The sequence below is a fragment of the Hevea brasiliensis genome, chromosome 3, assembly GCF_030052815.1.
Source record: "Hevea brasiliensis isolate MT/VB/25A 57/8 chromosome 3, ASM3005281v1, whole genome shotgun sequence".
Classification (NCBI taxonomy): Eukaryota; Viridiplantae; Streptophyta; class Magnoliopsida; order Malpighiales; family Euphorbiaceae; genus Hevea; species Hevea brasiliensis.
This window is the reverse complement of record NC_079495.1, coordinates 117,183,708-117,203,299: the sequence shown is the minus strand read 5'-3', so window position 1 is coordinate 117,203,299 and position 19,592 is coordinate 117,183,708. Positions and strand designations below refer to the sequence as shown.

General features: G+C 37.2%; 1 non-coding gene across 1 annotated transcript; it reads right to left on the bottom strand.

The window, feature by feature from the left end:
• Positions 1 to 6,299: 6,299 nt before the first annotated feature.
• Positions 6,300 to 6,406, bottom strand: LOC131178957 (small nucleolar RNA R71). Its single transcript, XR_009147964.1, has one exon. It is a non-coding gene; the product is annotated as a small nucleolar RNA R71 (small nucleolar RNA).
• Between the last annotated feature and the right edge of the window lie 13,186 nt (positions 6,407 to 19,592).

The window sequence follows — 19,592 nt, the reverse complement described above, 5'->3', positions numbered from 1 at the left end:
TTTGCTAAAAGAAGTGAATTTTTCAAAAGTTTCATCCTTGTGAGCAAGGAAAAAAGTCCATGTATATCTTGAATAGTCATCAACAATAACTAAAGCATATGATTTTCCACCAAGACTAGTAGGAGTTACAGGTCCAAATAAATCAAGATGAAGCAATTCTAATGGCCTAGTGGTAGACACAATATTTTTAGATTTAAAGGATGCTCTAGTATGCTTTCCTAGTGCACATGCTCTACATTGAAATTCATTTTCATAATTAATCTTAGGAAGACCATTAACAAGTTCTTTCTTAGACAATTTTGAGAGTGTATGCATGCTTGCATGGCCTAGTCTTCTATGCCACAAATAACTAGAGTTATCAAGAGATACTAGACATGTGTCATGATTAGTTTCAAAATTATTCATATCAAGCAAGTAAACATTATTTGATCTATTTGCAATGAACAATGTGTCATTATCTAAATTATTGATTGTACATAGAGAAGAAGAAAACTTTACCTCAAAACCTTTATCACACAGTTGGCTTACACTTAGCAAGTTGTATTTCAAACCTTCAACAAGCGATACATCTTCAATACAAGGTTTGGTTCCAATTGTGCCATTTCCAATTATTTTTCCTTTTCCTTTATCTCCAAATTTTACATATCCTCCATCTTTCATTGTAATTTCTGAAAACTTGTCTTTCTCACCAGTCATGTGCTTTGAACAACCACTATCTAAATACCATTTATCACTTTCCTTCATCCCTTTGAAACATACTTGAAATTTAATCACTGAGCTTTAGGTAACCAAGCAACTTTGGGTCCTTGGGGGTTAGTGACCTTAGGTAAGGTTCCCTTTGGTACCCATACCTTCTTTACCTTAAGATGACCTTTCCTAAGTGCACAAGAACTAATCATATGACCTCTTTGATTGCAATAATAACATGTAACATTAGGCAAAGAGGATGTAGATGCTTTAATGAAATAATTCTTGTACTTGTCATAGTTCATGAAACCATCAAAACCAATTCCATATTTCTCATTTGAAATTCTTTGGTTTCCAAGAAGTACATCTAGAGTTTCTTTTCCTTTTGTAAATTTTGCCAAATCATTTGTCAAAGACTCTACTTTAGCTTCAAGAACTTTATTTTTCTCAATGAGCATTTCACATGTTTCTTTTGAGATTTTCAACTCTAAATCTAGTTCTTTAAACAAAGCAATTTGTCCTTTGTAAAATTCATTTTCTTTATACACATTGGACATGGCAATATTTTGTGATCTCAATGATTCAATCTCTAAATTCATTTTAGTGCACTTTCTCTTGTAATTTCTATACTCATCATATACTCTAGCAAATGCAAGTTCAAGTTCTTCTACATTAGGAGATTCATAAGAGTTTACCTCATTGTCACTTTCTTCTTCCTTTTGTGAACTTTCGACTTTCTCTTCAAGTTCCATCATACAAAGAAGAGCAGCCTCTTTGTCACTTGATTCATCATTTGAAGATTCTTCACTATTGCTCCATACTACTTTCATAGCTTTCTTGCTCCTATCTTCTTTTCCTTTCTTCTTTTTGAGTAATGGACATTTGGGCTTGATATGTCCAGGTTTGTGACACTCATAACATACAATTTCTTCTTTTGAATCTTTGAAATGTTTATCCTTGGGAGTATACTTTTTCAAGAATTTCTTGTATTTGCTTCCTCCCTTCTTGAAAGCTCTTTTAAATTTTCTCGCAAGCATAGCCATTTCATCATCATCTTCACTTGAAGCACTTAAGTTGTCACTAGAATCAGCTTTGAATGCAACTCCTTTCTTTTTATCTTCATCTATGTTTGACTTGAGAGCAATGCTTTTCTTCTTCTTTTGCTCATTTTCAACTTCACCTTTTTTATATACCATCTCATGTGCAATGAGAGAACCAATGAGTTCATCATAGGTGAATGTTTTAAAATCCTTGGTATCTTGGATAACTGTAGTCTTTGCTTCCCAAGATTTTGGAAGTGATCTAAGAATTTTCTTCACAAGTTCAGCTTCCTCAAATCTTTTACCAAGTGCTTTGAGAAGATTTACAAGATCAGTAAACCTTGTACTCATATCCGCAATTGATTCTCCTGGCCTCATTTCAAATAGCTCATAATCTCGAATAAGAAGGTTTGCTTTGGACTCTTTGACGACATCAGTTCCTTCATAAGTGACTTCAAGCTTATCCCAAATTTCCTTAACAGATTGACATCCTGAAACACGATTGTATTCATTAAGGTCAAGTCAGCAATGCAAAATATTAATAGCTTTAGCATTTATAGAAATTTTCTTCCAATCATTGTCATCATATTCATCTTCAAGTTTTGAAACTTTTGTAGTTCCTGGACCATTCTTTTGAGGAACATGTGGACCATTTTTAATAATTCTCCATGCATCAATATCTACAGATTGTATGAAATTTCTCATTCTAACTTTCCAAAATGAATAATTAGTGCCATTGAAGAGTGGTGGTCTAGTGATTGAGTAGCCTTCAGCTAATGGTGTGGGTATACCGGCAGTATTACTAGATGAACTAGCCATTATGGATCACTCTAAGGTTGTAATACCCTAAGCAAGAGAGACAGGCTCTGATACCAATTTGTTGTCCCAAAATAGTCCAAGAGGGGGGTGAATTGTACTTTAACAATTTTTCGGCCCTTGCTTGTAGCCTAATGAAAAATTGTGGCTTTGTTCAACTAAATGCTTCTCTATGTATAATGACAATGATATGTATTTCAAGAAAGTGTCCCTAAGTTGCAATTCAAGCTTTAATCAATATTTATAGCAATTACAACAAGCATCTCAAAGTGTTCAACTAATTTCTCATCATACTCATGAATCCTCAAATATATCAACTCAATAAATTCAATCAACAATCAAGATCATGTATCAAAATTAAATTGCTCAAAAGTAAAGAGATTAAGGTTAGAAAGATCAAACACAATGATTTTTATAGTGGTTCGGCTTAACTAGCCTACATCCACTCTCTCAAAGAACCCTCTTTGAGTCTTCTCTCCACTATTTGCTCTTTTGAAGGCAAGAGACCAAAAGCCCTTTACAACTTTTCAACACCAAGCCTTTTAGCAAGGTAGCTTCAAACCTTCACAAGTGCTATCACAAGCACTTACTCTCTCAAGCTTCAATAGGTGCTTGTACAACCTCTCTTAAATGCAATTTAATATTTCAACACTCACTCTTACTCAATACAAATCAATCTATAAAGAAGAGATGAGTTGATTTGTCAATGGAAGCTCAAAATCTTTAAAGCTCTTGAATGAAAGCAATAAATGAGAAATCAATGTTGGAGTTCAAATGTAGGCTTTCATCAAACTAAAATGAAGTAAGGAAGGTGTATTTATAGTCCCAAATCATTTTAGACCATTTGAAACCCTTTTGGAACGTTATACACACTGCCCAAGACAAAATAGCCGTTATTTTGTCCTTTTGTGCGAAGTTGAGCAGCTCTGATAAATTAGCAAACTAATGAAATTTTAGTAGCAGTCAGTAAACTGGTTAGTAAACTAACGTTTTTAGCAAACTCATTAGCAAACTAAAAAATTTAGCAAACCAGTTAGCAAACTGAGTCAACAGCTGCATGTCTCAACTTGCAATGTAAAATGATTTAGACCTAAAAAAAATGTTTCAATAGTAGTGTCCAAGGTCATGATGAGAAAAAGTAATCAGAAAATAAAATTTCATTTTTGAGCTCCATATGACTAAATTCTCATCCATTCTTTTCACAAAAGACCTAAGACTCAATTTCTAACACTATGCCTTTCATACCTTTTCTTTGAGTCTTGGCTTCCATAGTCTTGTTCTTTTCTCACTTTGGATTTGTCTTGAAATGCCTTTGAGTATCCTTTCTCCTTAGATACAACTTCAAAGATACTTTAGGAATAAGACAAAGAATCTACACATCACTTTAAAGTTAGGTTAGATAGATTCTCTTTGAGTTTTGTTATCATCAAAATCAATGCTCATTTTGAGCCACACGGGGTCAACAGACCAAAGCCCAAATTAGTCTCTAAGGTTGACAAGATGTGTTATGGATCTATTGCAAAAGCCTAAACTCGATGTGTCACGACCAGTTTCAGTATTTATTTTGTATCTAGAGTTTCAGAGGTCCAAATGAAGCAAGGCCAAGCCCAATTGAACCTTAAGAGCCACCTCTACAACTTCTATGAAGGGCTGGATGTGAGATGAGGCCATTTTAATTATCAAAAATAGTAATGAAGTCGTCACTATGGGCTGGACCGTCTATCTGAACCAGTCTCGATTTTTAGACCATAACTTAGGCTGTAGACCTCGGATTTGGGCAAATGAGTACCCGTTGGAAAGCTAAGAAATAGGGCTACAACTTTCCTAAAGAGGGCAGAGGCAGATTCGGAAAGAAAGTTATTGAAAATCAGCTTTGATTCCAGAAACGTGAATGCAGGCTGAAAATCTGCTTTTTTGAATTTCAAAACTTTTCCTAGTTTGGTTCCTATCTTTGTGATTAGATTTTTGACTATAAATACGTCTTTGGGCAGCAGCTAAAAGCATCCCAATTCAGACCTTCATTCTCTATAGAACACCTTCTTTCTCTATTCTTTCTTTTTAGATTTCTTCTTTATCTTTCTTTATTTTTTCTGTAAGCCATGAACATGAGTGGCTAAGTTTTTAATTCAGTTCAAGGGATTCAAGTTCTTATGTATGATTTGTGAGACCAGGTTCTTAATTTAATTTATGTCTTTTTGAATATCTATTGTTTTCTGATTTAATTGTTTTTGATCTGTTGAATGATTTGCTAAAAAGGCCTATTAGTTAATTGTTTGATTTGATTAATTACTAGTTCATCTTCATAATCCGTAATTGTTGTGTAAGATTGAACATGAGTGGCAATTAGGTTTTATTAATTATGATACAAGTTTTCGATAATAACCTAAGGAAACAATAGAGTGGATTAAATGATTTATGCTTCATAAATTATTGTTCAGCTTAACTACTTCCTTTTCTTAAAGCAGTTATTAATTTGATGAGGATTGCTTAATACCAACTCAGTTAATAATTAAAGTCAATAAGAGTGCTGGGCTCGAATTGATGAGTATAGGGAAGTCAGGGGTTTACCTTGCTGTTTGGTAAATCTACGTTAAGTATTCAATAAGATATAATTGTATTTCTTTTGTCTATGATCAATCAATGCATTAGAATGCGAATTACCTTGGACTGAAGTTTGTTTAATTGGAGAGTTTCTTATTTTTAAATCTTAATTTTGGATTTTTTTGATTTCTTCTTTGGATTGTGAATTAACACCCCCCCCCAACCCTTGTTTCTTTTTCATTACACAAGCGCACGAAATTTAATAATTCAGTCTCTAGGGTTCGATCTGGATTCACCACTTACTGCAGAAAATATTTCATACTCGGTGATTTCAGTTAATTTAATTTCTGGTGGATTCGACACCCATCAAGAATTTTGGCGCTGTTGCTGGGGAATGAAATTTATTGAATTTCGTGTTTTCTGTGTTAGAATATTCTGTTATTAATTTTGTTTGTGAGTTGTTGCTATTTTCAATTTTTTTTTAAAAAAAAAATATTACGGTGTTACTATTCAGTGTTACTGTTCATTAAGAATTTTGGTTGAATTTGGAGGGCGACCCATATCTATTTTGAAGGAAACGGCGCTCTGATCAAGACCAATAAATCCATTGGATTTCTTGGCCTCACCCTCTTGAGGCCAAATTTGATTGTTTTCTAGGGTTTTGAAGCATTTTTCTGTTTTTACTTTGATTTTTTTTTATTTATGACAAGAATTTCTCAATCTGGTGAGTTGATATTTGATCCAGAAGTAGAAAAAATAGCTAAACGTTTGAGAAAATTGGCTAAGCAAGCTAGGCAGATTCTGAGTACATCTGAAGGAGTTCAATCTCCAAAGGAGTTAAGTTCGGATTCGGAGTCAGAGTCAAATTCTGAAAACGAAACCATGGCTGCTAGAACCTTGAAAGAGTTGGCTGCTCCTGATCTAAACCAATAGCCTTTGTGTATCCAATACCCTGCTTTAAATGTTGCTTTTGAGTTAAAATATGGACTAATCCATTTGTTGCCTATATTTCATGGTCTTGCAGGTGAGAATCCACATAAGCATCTAAAAGAATTTCATGTTGTGTGTTCCAGCATGAAACCTCAAGGAGTTTCAGAGGATCAGATCAAGCTTCGAGCTTTCCCTTTCTCATTGGATGGCACAGCTAAGGATTGGTTGTATTACCTTCCTTCTGGATTTGTCAACTCATGGAATTTTTCTACTTCCTGTGCTGCCAACATAAGAAAAGAAATTTGTGGCATCCGGCAGTACAATGGAGAGAGTTTGTATGAGTATTGGGAGAGATTTAAGAAGCTGTGTGCAAGCTGTGCCCATCATCAAATAAGTGAACAGCTGTTGAGTCAATATTTCTATGAGGGACTTCTACCAATGGACTGCAGTATGATAGATGCTGCTAGTGGAGGAGCGTTGGTTGACAAGGAAGAGGCAAGGAGGCTAATTGCTAACATGGCAGCAAATTCTCAGCAGTTTGGAATGAGAATGGATCACATACCTATGAAGGTTAATGAGGTAAGTACATCTAACCTTGAGAAACAAATTTCTGATTTAACTTCTTTGGTGAGGTAATTGGCTGTAGGGAACATGCAGATTGTTAAGGTATGTGGAATTTGTTCGGGTTCGGGTCATGCTACTGACATGTGTCCTGCGTTACAAGAGGATGAATCAATGCAACATGCTAATACAGTAGGACATTACGGATAGCCACAACGCAGGTATGATCCATATTCTAGTACTTATAATCCAGGATGGCGAGATCATCCCAATTTGAGTTATGGGAATCAACCGGTGCAAAATCGATACCAGCAGCAAAGACCACAAGTGAATCAACCACAACCGCCTCCACCTCCGCCTCCCTAAAATCAAGGTATGTCACTTGATGAAATTGTTAAGGCTTTGGCTAATAATACACAACAGTTTCAATAGGAGACCAAAAATAGCATTCAAAACATAGAGAGGCAAATTGGTCAGTTAGCTTCATCTGTGAGTAAGCTGGACGCTCAAGGTTCTGGAAAGCTCCCATCACAAACAGTCATGAACCCCAGAGAAAATGCAAGTGCGATACTGTTGCGAAGTGGGAAGAAGTTGATAATCAGACTCCACACGAGTCAATGAAAAAGAAGAAGCAAGGAGAAAAAGAGTCTAAAGTTCCTAAAGTTGAGGTAAATACTGAACCTAAACTGAATATGGTTAATAATTATGTTCTTCCTCCATTCCCCTGCAGGTTGGCCAAAACGAAGAAAGAAGAACAAGAAAAAGAAATTTTGGAGACTTTCAGGATGGTAGAGTTGAATATACCCTTACTTGATGCGATCAAACAAGTTTCCAAGTATGCTAAATTCCTTAAGGAACTATGCACTACAAAGCGCAAGTTGAGAAATAATGAGAAGATCAGTGTGGGGAAAAATGTGTTCCCATTAATTCAGCAAAAATTACCCCCTAAGTGTAAGGATCCAGGTTTGTTTTCTATTCCCTGCAGAATATGTGATTCTAAATTTGAACATGCAATGGCAAATTTAGGAGCATCTATTAATGTTATGTCAAATTCAGTTTTTCAAACTTTAAATTTGGGTCCTTTGAAAGAAACCAGTATCATTACTCAGTTAGCTGATAAATCTAATGCTTACCCATTGGGAGTAGTTGAGGATGTGTTGGTGCAGGTTGGAGAATTGATTTTTCCTGCAGATTTTTACATTCTGGATATGGAGGATAGTGTTCCCACATTAAAGTCAGCTTTGATTTTGTTTGGAAGACCTTTCCTAAAAACTGCCAAGACAAAAATTGATGTGGATGATGGTACCTTAACTATGGAGTTTGATGGAGAGACTGTCAAATTTAATATCTTTGATGCCATGAAGTATCCTGCTGATGATCATTCTGTCTTTTCTATTGATGTTGTTGATACAATTGTACAGGATGTCTTTGAGTTAAGCATGGAGGATGAGTTAGAACTGGTGATTAGTCAAGGAATTCAAGAAATCAGTACCAATCAACCATTAAGTGTAGAGGTTCAAGAGGCAGTAATGGCATTGCAGTCATTACCTCCTGTTCAAAAAAGGTATGGAGTACCAAAGATCGATTTACCTGTATCTCACACAAAATTATTACCTTCTGTGGTGTAGGAACCAGTTCTTGAATTCAAGCCTTTACCTGAGCATTTAAAGTATGTTTACTTGGGAGACAATGAGACACTTCCAGTTATCATCTCAAATAATTTAACATAGATTCAAGAAGACCGATTGATCAGGGTTCTGAGAGTACACAAGGAAGCAATTGGATGGACAATAGCTGACATCAAAGGTATAAGTCCATCAGTGTGCATGCACAGGATTTTACTAGAGGATGATGCTAAATCGAGTAGAGAAGCTCAAAGGAGATTGAACCCACAGATGATGGAGGTTGTGAAGAAGGAGATTTTAAAGCTACTGGATGCGAAAGTTATTTACCCAATTTCAGATAGCAAATGGGTAAGTCCAGTCCAAGTAGTGCTAAAAAAATCAGGAGTCACTGTGGTAGCAAATCAAGATAATGAACTTGTTCCAACAAGGATTCAGAGTGGATGGCGAATGTGCATAGACTACCACAAGTTGAATTCAGCAACAAGGAAGGACCACTTCCCACTGCCATTCATTGATCAGATGCTTGAGCGGTTAGCAGGTAAGTTTTATTTCTGCTTTCTCGATGGATTTTCTGGATATAATCAAATTGTGATTGCACTGGAGGATCAAGAGAAGACTACCTTCACTTGCCCTTTTGGAACTTTTGCTTTTAGAAGGATGCCCTTCGGGCTTTGTAATGCACCTGCCACATTTCAGAGATGCATGATGAGCATATTTTCAGATTACAATGATATTTGTATTGAGGTGTTCATGGATGATTTTACTATGTATGGTGATTCATTTGATGCATGTTTACATCATTTAACTTCTGTTCTTGAGAGATGCATTAAGAAAAATCTTATTTTAAATTATGAGAAGTGTCATTTTATTGTAGAACAGGGGATTGTGTTGGGTCATGTTGTCTCTAATAGGGGTATTGAGGTAGATAAATCTAAAATTGATTTAATTATAAACTTACCTTACCCCACAACTGTGAGGGAAGTACACTCTTTTCTTGGTCATGCAGGTTTCTATCGCAGGTTCATTAAGGATTTCTCTAAGATAGCATTGCCTTTGTCTAGACTCTTACAAAAATATGTTTCTTTTGAGTTCAGTGAAGAGTGCAAGGAGGCTTTTGACAAATTAAAATCTGCATTGACATCACCCCCTATTATCCAGGCTCCTGATTGGACAATACCGTTTGAAATTATGTGTGACGCAAGTAATTATGCAGTGGGAGCAGTTTTGGGGTAGCATGTTGAGAGCTCTTTCATGTGATTTATTATGCATCCAGAACACTCAATTTAACTCAACGTAATTATTCTACAACCGAAAAAGAGTTTTTGGCTATAGTTTTTGCTTTAGATAAATTTTGGTCATATTTGCTTGGTTCTAAAATAATTATCTTCTCTGATCATGCAGCGTTAAAGTATCTCTTGGCAAAGAAGGAAGCAAAACCAAGGTTGATTAGATGGATCCTTCTGCTACATGAATTTGATCTTCAAATCAAGGATAAGAAAGGAGCTGAGAACCTGGTAGCAGATCATTTGAGCAGGTTAGTGACACAAGAAGATCCACTTCTTTTGCAAGAACTTTTTCCTGATGAGCAGTTATTTAAATTGCAAGGTATGATCCCTTGGTATGCTGATTTGGTGAATTATTTGGTTACTAAGGTTGTGCCTTTTGATTTGAGTAGAGCTAAGAAAGATAAATTGAAAAGTGAGGCTAAGTATTATGTGTGGGATGACCCGTATTTGTGAAAATTTTGTTCATATCAAATTATTAGGAGATATATTCCTGATAATGCGATTCAATCTATTCTTGCTTTTTGTCATGCTTATGCATGTGGAAGTCATTTTGGACCCAAAAGAACAGGTAGAAAAATATTAGATTGTGGTTTTTACTGGCCCACTCTATTTCGTGATTCATATTTGATTTGCAAAAATTGTGAACAATGTCAAAGAACATGAAGTTTAACCTATAGGAATGAGATGATTCAGAATCCAATACTTGTTTGTGATATTTTTAATTTATGGGGTATTGATTTTATGGGTCCATTTCCTTCTTCTTTTGGCTTTGTTTATATATTACTTGCTATTGATTATGTTTCGAAATGGGTGGAAGCCAAAGCCACCAGGACTGATAATTCTAAAGCTGTTGTAGGTTTTATCAAGTCAAACATTTTTAGCAGGTTTGGAGTTCCTAGAGCTTTAATCAGTGACCGAGGCACACATTTTTATAGTAGAACTGTTGAGGCATTGTTGAGGAGATATGGTGTTTTCCATAAAATATCTACAGCTTATCACCCTCAAACAAGTGGACAAGCAGAGGTTTCTAATAGAGAGATTAAGTCTATTATGGAAAAAACAGTGAAGCCAAATAGAAAAGATTGGAGCCTTAGACTTGATGATACATTGTGGGCTTACAAGACTGCTTATAAGACACCCATAGGTATGTCCCCCTACAGATTGGTATTTGGTAAGTTGTGTCACCTTCCTGTTAAGTTAGAACATAAGGCTTATTGGGCTGTTAAACAATTTAATTTGGATTTGGATACTGCTGGTGTGGAAAGAAAATTAAAATTGCAGGAATTATAAGAAATTCGACTTGAGGCTTATGAGAATTCTAAGATCTATAAAGAAAAGACCAAAGCATTCCATGACAAACTAATTCTAAGGAAGCAGTTTGTGGTTGGGCAAAAAGTTTTATTGTATAATTCCATATTGAAGATGATGCCTGGTAAGTTGCGTTCTCATTGGATTGGACCCTTTGTTGTTACTAATGTGTTTCCTTATGGTACAGTTGAAATTCAAAGTTTAGGAACTAATAAGGTGTTCAAGGTCAACGGTCATAGACTCAAGCCATTTTATGAAGGGTTTAAGGAGCATACATTGGAGGAGCTCAAATTGAGTAACCCAATTTATGTAGATTAAGGAGCTTTGCCATGTCGAGCTAACGACGTTAAACAAAGGCGCTTCTTGGGAGGCAACCCATGGGTGGCTTGTTAGCCACAATCATATTTGTTTTCTTTTCCTTATTTTATTTTATTTTTCTAGCATATTTTTTTCTTTTTTCTTTTTCTTTTCTTTTGCATTTGGGCTTTACATTAGGGACAATGTAAGTTTTAAGTGTAAGAGAGGAGAAATTTGTTGCTGCAATTTTTTTTAATTTTTTTTTTAAAAAATTTAATAATAAAATAAAATAAAATTTGTTCCCATAAGCTTGATTCATGATTCTATATTAACTCTCGGAGAGAAGTACTTTGTCCTTGAAATGACTTCTATTTTAAATTAAATTTTTGAGATTTTAGGCAAGGTAATAGTAACTTTAATGATGGATTTTCCCTCTTCTCCATACCATAGAGCAATTTTTTCCTGCATAAATCATTTAGGCTTGATTTAATGGTGAAATAATTAGTTATGTGTGCTTTAAACTAGTGTCATGCATATTTCAGAACTTTGTTTAATTTATCAGGGCACTTTATAATATGTAGATGCATAAATTGGGGGAAATAAAAGGTTGAACTTGAAAATTGCTCCGCTATTTTAGTTAAGCTAACTAACCAGGGGTCTTCATGAACCCCACGTCGATTCTCAGGCCAAAAGCTAGCTAGGATATAAGTAAGGTACTTTTCTGAAGGTGACAGTTGAAATAAAAAAAAAAAGTGATAACTGTGACAAGAGAAAAGTACTAATTTCAAATAAAATAAAATAAAAAATGGGCATTGACAAGAGAAAAGTACTAATTTCAAATAAAATAAAATAAAAAATGGGCATTTCTATCTCCCGTAAGATTTGCAAAGAGTTATAATTGTTGTGCCTTGATAAATTTGTGTATTGACTTAAAATTTTATGGAACTTTAATTGTGTGAGCTTAATTGATTTCAAGCCTTTTGTTTTGTGTTGGAAAAATTGTTGATATATTGGTATGGTGTTGATGGAATTTGTTGTGATGGTTATTACCTTACTTGCCTCTTCTTTCAAATTTTTAATCTTTTGTTAGAGAATGTTGTGATAGGGTGAAGTTAAGGAACTTCTAAGTGGAGTTGATTGAGAGTTTAAGTCACGCTTGAGGATAAGCATGGAATAAGTGTGGGGGAATTTGATAAGTGCATAATTTATTAATTTTACTCCCATCACATTTAATCTTTTAGTGTGATTTTATGTTTAATTCAGTTGGTTAAAATATATTTATCATTTAGGCATATTTTTATATAGTTGAGGATTAATTGTGTTAAATGGAGAAATTTTCAGCATTTTACCTTTGCTGTATTTTTCAGGCATTTCTAAAGTTGTGGGTCTCTAATTTGAGTGCTGTTTAATCCATTGAAAAGCTAAAATAGAGCACTTTAAATGATAAAGAGGACCAAAGCCCAAATCAGTCTCCAAGGTTGACAAAATGAGTTATGGATCTATTGCAAAAGCCCAAACTCGATATGTCACGATCAGTTTCAGTATTAATTTTGTATCTGGAGTTTCAAACCTCCAAATGAAGCAACGCCAAGCCCAATTGAACCTTAAGAGCTACCTCTACAACTTCTATGAAGGGCTAGACACGAGATGAGGCCATTTTAATTGTCAAAAATGGCAATGAAGTCGTCACTATGGGCCGGACCGTTTGTCTGAACTAGTCTCAGTTTTGGGCCATAACTTGGGTTATAGACCTAGGATTTGGGCAAGTGAGTACCTGTTGGAAAGCTAAGAAATAGGGCTACTACTTTCCTGAAGAGGGCAGAGGTAGATTCGGAAAGAAAGTCGCTAAAAATCGGCATTGATTCCAGAAACGTGAATGCAGGTTGAAAATCTGCCTTTTTGAATTTTAAAACTTTTCCTAGTTTGGTTCCTATCTTTGGGATTAGGTTTTTGACTATAAATACGTCTTTGGGCAGCAGCTAAAAGCATCACAATTCAGACCTTCGTTCTCCATAGAACACCTTCGTTCTCTATTCTTTCTTTTTAGATTTCTTCTTTATCTTTCTTTATTTTTTCTGTAAGCCATGAATATGAGTGGCTAAGTTTTTAATTCAATTCAAGGGATTCAAGTTTTTATGTATGATTTATGAGACCAAGTTCTTAATTTAATTTATGTCTTTTTTAATATCTATTATTTTCTGATTTAATTGTTTTCTATCTGTTGAATGATTTGCTAAAAAGGCCTATTAGTTAATTATTTTATTTGATCAATTGCTAGTTCATCTTCATAATCCGTAATTTTTGTGTAAGATTGAACATGAGTAGCAATTAGGTTTTATTGATTATGATCCAAGTTTTCAACAATAACCTAAGGAAACAATAGGGTGGATTAAATGATTTATGCTTCATAAATTGTTATTAAGCTTAACTACTTCCTTTTCTTAAAGTAGTTATTAATTTGATGAGGATTGCTTAATACCAACTCAATTAATAATTAGAGTCAATAAGAGTGCTGGGCTTAAATTGATGAGTATAGGAAAGTCAGGGGTTTACCTCACTGTTTGGTAAATCTACTGTCGCAAGGGTTTTTGCGGTCGCCTGGACGAGTTCTCACCGAAGTGGGAAAAGTGAGGAGTCGCTACTTTAATTTTGAGGGAAATTAAAGAAAACCATTTGTGAAAGGTAAATTAAAAGAAACCACTTCGAAAACAGAGATTCTAGGTTCGAGGTCCGTATACGGGTGGGGAAGGTGTTAGGCACCCCACCTCGTCCCTCAACGAGGGTAAGCAGATTTAACATTGTGCTCTTCATAACTTAAAATTGGTAATTAGGGGGGTTGGAGTGACGATGTTAATCCTTCGTATGGATGAAAGGAATATTTGATATTTCACTATTTAGAGCTACCCAAGAACATGAGTACATGAGATGACCCTTAGTGAGTAGGTGTCGTGTAGCGGATTTTGTTTAGGGGTTACTTTGTATATTGAAGTTGTGGTTTTTTAATTTGGATTTTGATTAAGAGAATTTGGGTAAGAAATTTCTCCCGATCTCTTGATGTATTTTGTTAAGAGTTTAAGCGGGAGATTTTGGATAAGAACTCTCCTCCAAACTCCACATATTTTATTAAGATTTTGGCTGAGAATCGGGTAAGAACTCTCCCCCGATCTCTTAAAGCATTCTGCTTAAAGTTTGAGTGAAGGATCTCGGATAAGAACTCTCCTCCGATCTACACATATTTTAAGATTTTGATTGAGAATCGGGTAAGAACTCTCCCCCGATCTCTTAAAGTGTTCAGTTTAAAGCTTAAGTGAAGGATCTCGGATAAGAACTCTCCTTCGATCTCCACATATTTTATTGAAATTTTGGATGAGAATCGGGTAAGAACTCTCTCTCGATCTCTTAAAGTGTTTAGTTTAAAGCTTAAGTGAAGGATCTCGGATAAGAACTCTCCTCCAATCTCCACATATTTTATTGAAATTTTGGATGAGAATCGGGTAAGAACTCTCTCCCGATCCCTTAAATTGTTCATTAGAATTGCATATCGTAAGAACTTTGAACTAAGAATTCTGGTGACTGAGGGCGTAAGAAACCCCTGCCAAGCTTTTCCTAACCCACCGAACCTTATAACTAGAGAGTGGATGCAAGACCGAACTTCTTGCCGATCTTCTATGTGATTGCCTTATCTTTGATTAATGACATCTGATCTCTCTTTAGTCGCTAGTCCGGGATCTGATCCTATCTCGATTCTCGATCTATTGTATTTTCGCCTAGTGTCATTCTGAGGCCCGATCTCATAACTTGTTTATTTGATCTATTCTTACTTTTAATCTATTCGACCTTTTGCTATGCCTATCTTTTGTCACTTTTGATTCATTCAGGCCCGAAGCTCTCATGTTAAGATACTTCTATTGATATCTCTTAGATTATCTACAAGTTGTCCATGACCTAAATGTCTATTCTCGAAGGAAATGAAAACTAAGAGGTGATAAATAGAGTTTACGAATGAATAGAAAAAGAAGACCTGGGAAATAACTATTGGCCTGGATAATCTACTTTGACATTTTAGTGCAATTGAATATAAAAGAAATTTTAAGAATTAACATGGAGAAAATAAAGCACGAGTATTCGACAAAATGACAGTCTAGACACTTACCTATGGGAAGCTGAGGAGACAGATGAACTGACTCCGGAATCCATAGATCTTATAGAGATGAGAGCTATTGGCCGAAAGACTAGAACCCACTCGAAGTAATGGGAACCAGGTCGGAACAAAGTTGGACTTGGAAGGCAATGCCAAATACTAGAGCAGTGGGAATGAGATGATGTGAAGATGATTGCACAGAAACTAAAAATGGAAGTTTCAGGACTTAGAGTTCCTTTTAGTGAAATACTTAAGAAAACTGGTTTCTAAAGTTTCTTAGTACTTCGGAAGCTCAGAATGGCAAGTAGCAAGACTGAATCAAATTTCAGAGCCTTTCCACTATAATAACCACCTTCTTGTTTTTCTTCCGTCCCTTCAACAGTATTGCATGCAGGTATTTATAGGGAACGGGTGCTCATAATGGAGGGTCAGGAACTCACCAGGGGAGACGGAGGGTTTAGATTCAAAAGGACATAATATGATGTTTGAGAATTAAAGGGAATCAAAATGGAGGGTTGGGATTCCATTCAGAGTATCTGTCCTTTCTTTTTTTAATCCAACGGCTCAGGGTCTTGCCTTACAAGATGGATCCGAAGGCTGGGAATAAAAAGTGCCGAACCTATCTTCTGCTTTTTGATCCAAGGGCTCTGGGTCTGTCCTTACAATTATGATCATCCGTGGAGATCGAGATGTACAGGATTGCCATAGCTATTTTGGCGTCTGTCAGCTAGGTAGGCATTTCTGCAAATGAGGCATGTGGTGAAGATTTGATCACGCTTGCAATGCTTTAACTAACTCGGCTCTGATTATGAAGAGAGTTGATTGAAATTTATTTAATCTCTCCGTGCTTTCCAATCTCTATTTCTTCCGATCTCTTTATTATGACCCTTTCCTTTTCCAATCTCTCTTGTTTTAGATTTTTCCTTTTTATTTGACTTACCTTGGTCAAAGCAATTAATTCCTCAGTTACCGATGCATTCGCTTTGGTTTCTGTATGCAATAAATGCCCAGGCCCTATATATATGCATCTATGGGAAATCCCCTTTGCACTTCAATTTTCCTCCTCCAGTTTTTTCAATGCCCCATTTCTCCAATTCTAACTTCTCTGGTAACAATTATGATTATGTTGGCTGCTTTTGAACTTTTGCCTACTGTTTTCTTCGCCCTTCGCCTGAAAATTTATGACCCCGGTGATCGAAAAACCATAAGGACGTCATCTGATGACAGTGAGGAAACCAGACTAATTTACCGATCAAGATCGAAAGTGACAATCGTGTCGATCTCGAATCGGTCTACAGGTATAATCGGTGGACCGATCTCAGGCAAGAGGACTGCTAATTTCAATCTTAATGTCGGTGACCGCCTCTTGAAGTTTATTTGGCCCCCAACCACATCGGACGTCCCGACTGCAGCTCGGTTCTGGTCGATGACATCGGCGATGACTCCGCTCACTTCCATGAGAGTCATAGTTATCCTATCTGAGCTGCACATCAATCCAACACTTGTGGCTGGCTTTCTGATCAAACACATCTTTTGATTCAGCCACAAGACTAGGCTTTAATGTAGGCCATTATCCGGAGTAGTCCTAAACTAGGTAAAATGTAGTGCTGATCTTTAGAGATTACCCAAATGATGTAATTCGGTCTTTAAAGATTCCCCCAATGATGTAATTCGATCTCTTGAGATTGCCCAAATGATGTAATCTGATTTTTGGAAATGAAATGAAATTTTATTGAAAGGTTTTTATTTTATTATTGCATTAGTTATTTTCCGATCTCTGATATGCATGTCCGATCTGATCCCTAAACTAATCGCCATTAGCCGATTCGTGGTTTCGAAAGTTTGTTCAATCCGAAGACCTCGGCTGACCGATCTCATTTATTCTATTTTTTATTATGTTTTCTAGAACCTTCTTGCAACATGTCAAGGAGGCGTGCCGGTTTCGCTAACCGATGCGTCGCTTGGGACTTCGCGAGCATTTAATGCTCATATGGCTATAAATAGGGGATAGGCACATCAGTCATTTCCTTATGTTATTTTCAGAACCTCTCTAGTAATCCCAGCATTTTCTCTTGTTTTTTTAAGTTTTTCGGGCACCGATCACATTCCGGTAAGGATTTTGATTCTTTTCTTGGTTAATTTCTTTTGTTTTCCTAAAAATGAGCGACGCTGAGGGTCAGAGAGCTGTGAGCCCGCCTTCTGTCCATAATTCGTGGACCTCGGAAGAAGCCGATGCTACGAGCCAGCGGACACCCGATGTACCATCGTTACGATTATTGGTCCTTTGCGGGCCGAGGCGAGGCGTCTTCGGAAGAAACACGCGATTGATGAATTGCCTTTGGTCCTGAGAGAGACCGATCTTCAATCTATAAGCCAAGAGTACAATCTGCGGATCGACTCTTTTGAGCTGATCAAGTGCCATGGCGACCTTCGAGCTGATCACTTCTTTGATGAAGGCAATATCCTCATAGTATATAAAGAACAGCTAAAGGCCAGACTCCATTTTCCTTTGGACTAGTTTTATAAGGCTGTCCTAAAGCTCCACTACGTCTCGGTAGCTCAAGTGCATCCGAACTCCTGGCGGACTTTAGTAGCTTTCCGGGGCCTCTGTCGAGCTAAGGGACTGGAACTTATGGCTAAAGTCTTTACCGAGCTACATAGGCTTGCCCGAAGGAAGGATGATGAGTTCTAGTTCTTTCAGGCTATGCCGAACTGTGAGCTCTTCATCGATCTCCCTTCTTCACTGAAGAACTGGAAGAACCAATTCTTTATATTGAGGAGCAAGATTCCGAACAGCTTTGAGGGTATCCCACGGAGTTGGCAACACCTGGTCGCTCTGATTCCGAAGAAGATCACCTTAAATAAGGACAAAAACGCCATGGTGAGAGAGTTAAAGTCTTAGGCGTCCACCCAGAAATTCTCGTGCTTAGACGCGGTTATGGCAGAACTGAAGTATTGGATGATGCGACTGATCACCGACGAAGACTACGAGCTTCAGCTCTCTGACCTCGGTCCTGGTACAATCCATATCTCTGGCCTCTGAATCTTAGCGAACTCACTGACTTCTTCTCTATGCAGGTATGGCGGCTGGTGACACTTCTAAGGAGAGCCGCAAGCGAAAGACGGAGGTTTCTCAAAAGGTGCGGGCAATGAAGGAGGCCACTGTTATTACTGCTCAGACTCCTCAGTGTGAATTGGTAGAGGTGCCGAGCTCTCCTCCTCGACCTCAGGAGCAGGTGATCCCAGAAGTAGAGGTCGTCGTTCCTCCTCCTCAGCAAATCGAACTTTCACCTCCCCCACCTCCTTCGATCTCTTCCAATGTGGAAGGGGAGTCTTCTGGTCCTACTGTTAGGATGCTTTCTCGAGGCGTTCAACTCCTGATCTAATCACTAGAAAGGAATCGTTCCACCCGAGGGAACCCCGGGTTAGTCAAAGTCATGGGCGTCTATCTGCTTCCAAGAAGAAAGAAACAGATTGGCAGAGGAGAGCATCGATGATATTCTAACTCAGACAATGAACTTGGGCTTGGAGGCTATTGCTAATCAACATGTGATCCGAGAGAAAGCCCACGCCTTAAGGAGGGAGATTCTTAAGGCGGTCCAGGATGCCTCGGCTACACAAGCTCAACTCTCCTCTGCTAATGACTACATCACCAGAATGGAAGATCAGATGAAGCATTACGAAGAGAGGATAGCGGAGGTGGAGCGGGAACTTGAAAACTCCCAGGCTGGTCGATCTGCCGATCTCGCTCATTTTGCTGAGGAACTTCGGGCAAAGGAGGAGGAGCTCCGAGCCAAGGATGAAGAGCTCCGAGCCAAGGATGAGGAGCTCCAGGCCAAAGAAGAGGAAAGCACAACGAAAGAGGCTGGGGCATATGTGAATGCCCATAATGATCTCTTGGCCGAGCTGAGGAAGCGTTATCCTGAGGAGGACTTCTCCTGAATGAATCAGCTCATTCCAGAGGCCGAGGAGGAGAGTGACGAGGAGTCTAAAAGAGAGGGGGGGAATCAGAGAGCTGATATTGTACCTGGGGAGCAGGCTGGGGGAGATCTACCTATTGAGTGACTTGTATATATTATGTTTTGAAATGAATAGAAATCCCATTTTGTTCAATTTCTTGATGAGATCGAAAAGCATCCAAATTATCTAAGTACTTAATTGATTGAACGTATTTGAACATTAAACTTAAAAACGATTATTAATCAGAGTATAAGAGATCGAAAAAACATTACACGTAAGCATGAGATCGGACTAAGCCATGACCAAATACTAGGGTAAAACTTTAGAACATTACAATTGCAAAGACTTGACATTGACTTGAACTCTTAAGATCGAGATTGTCATTAGACCGGATAGAAAC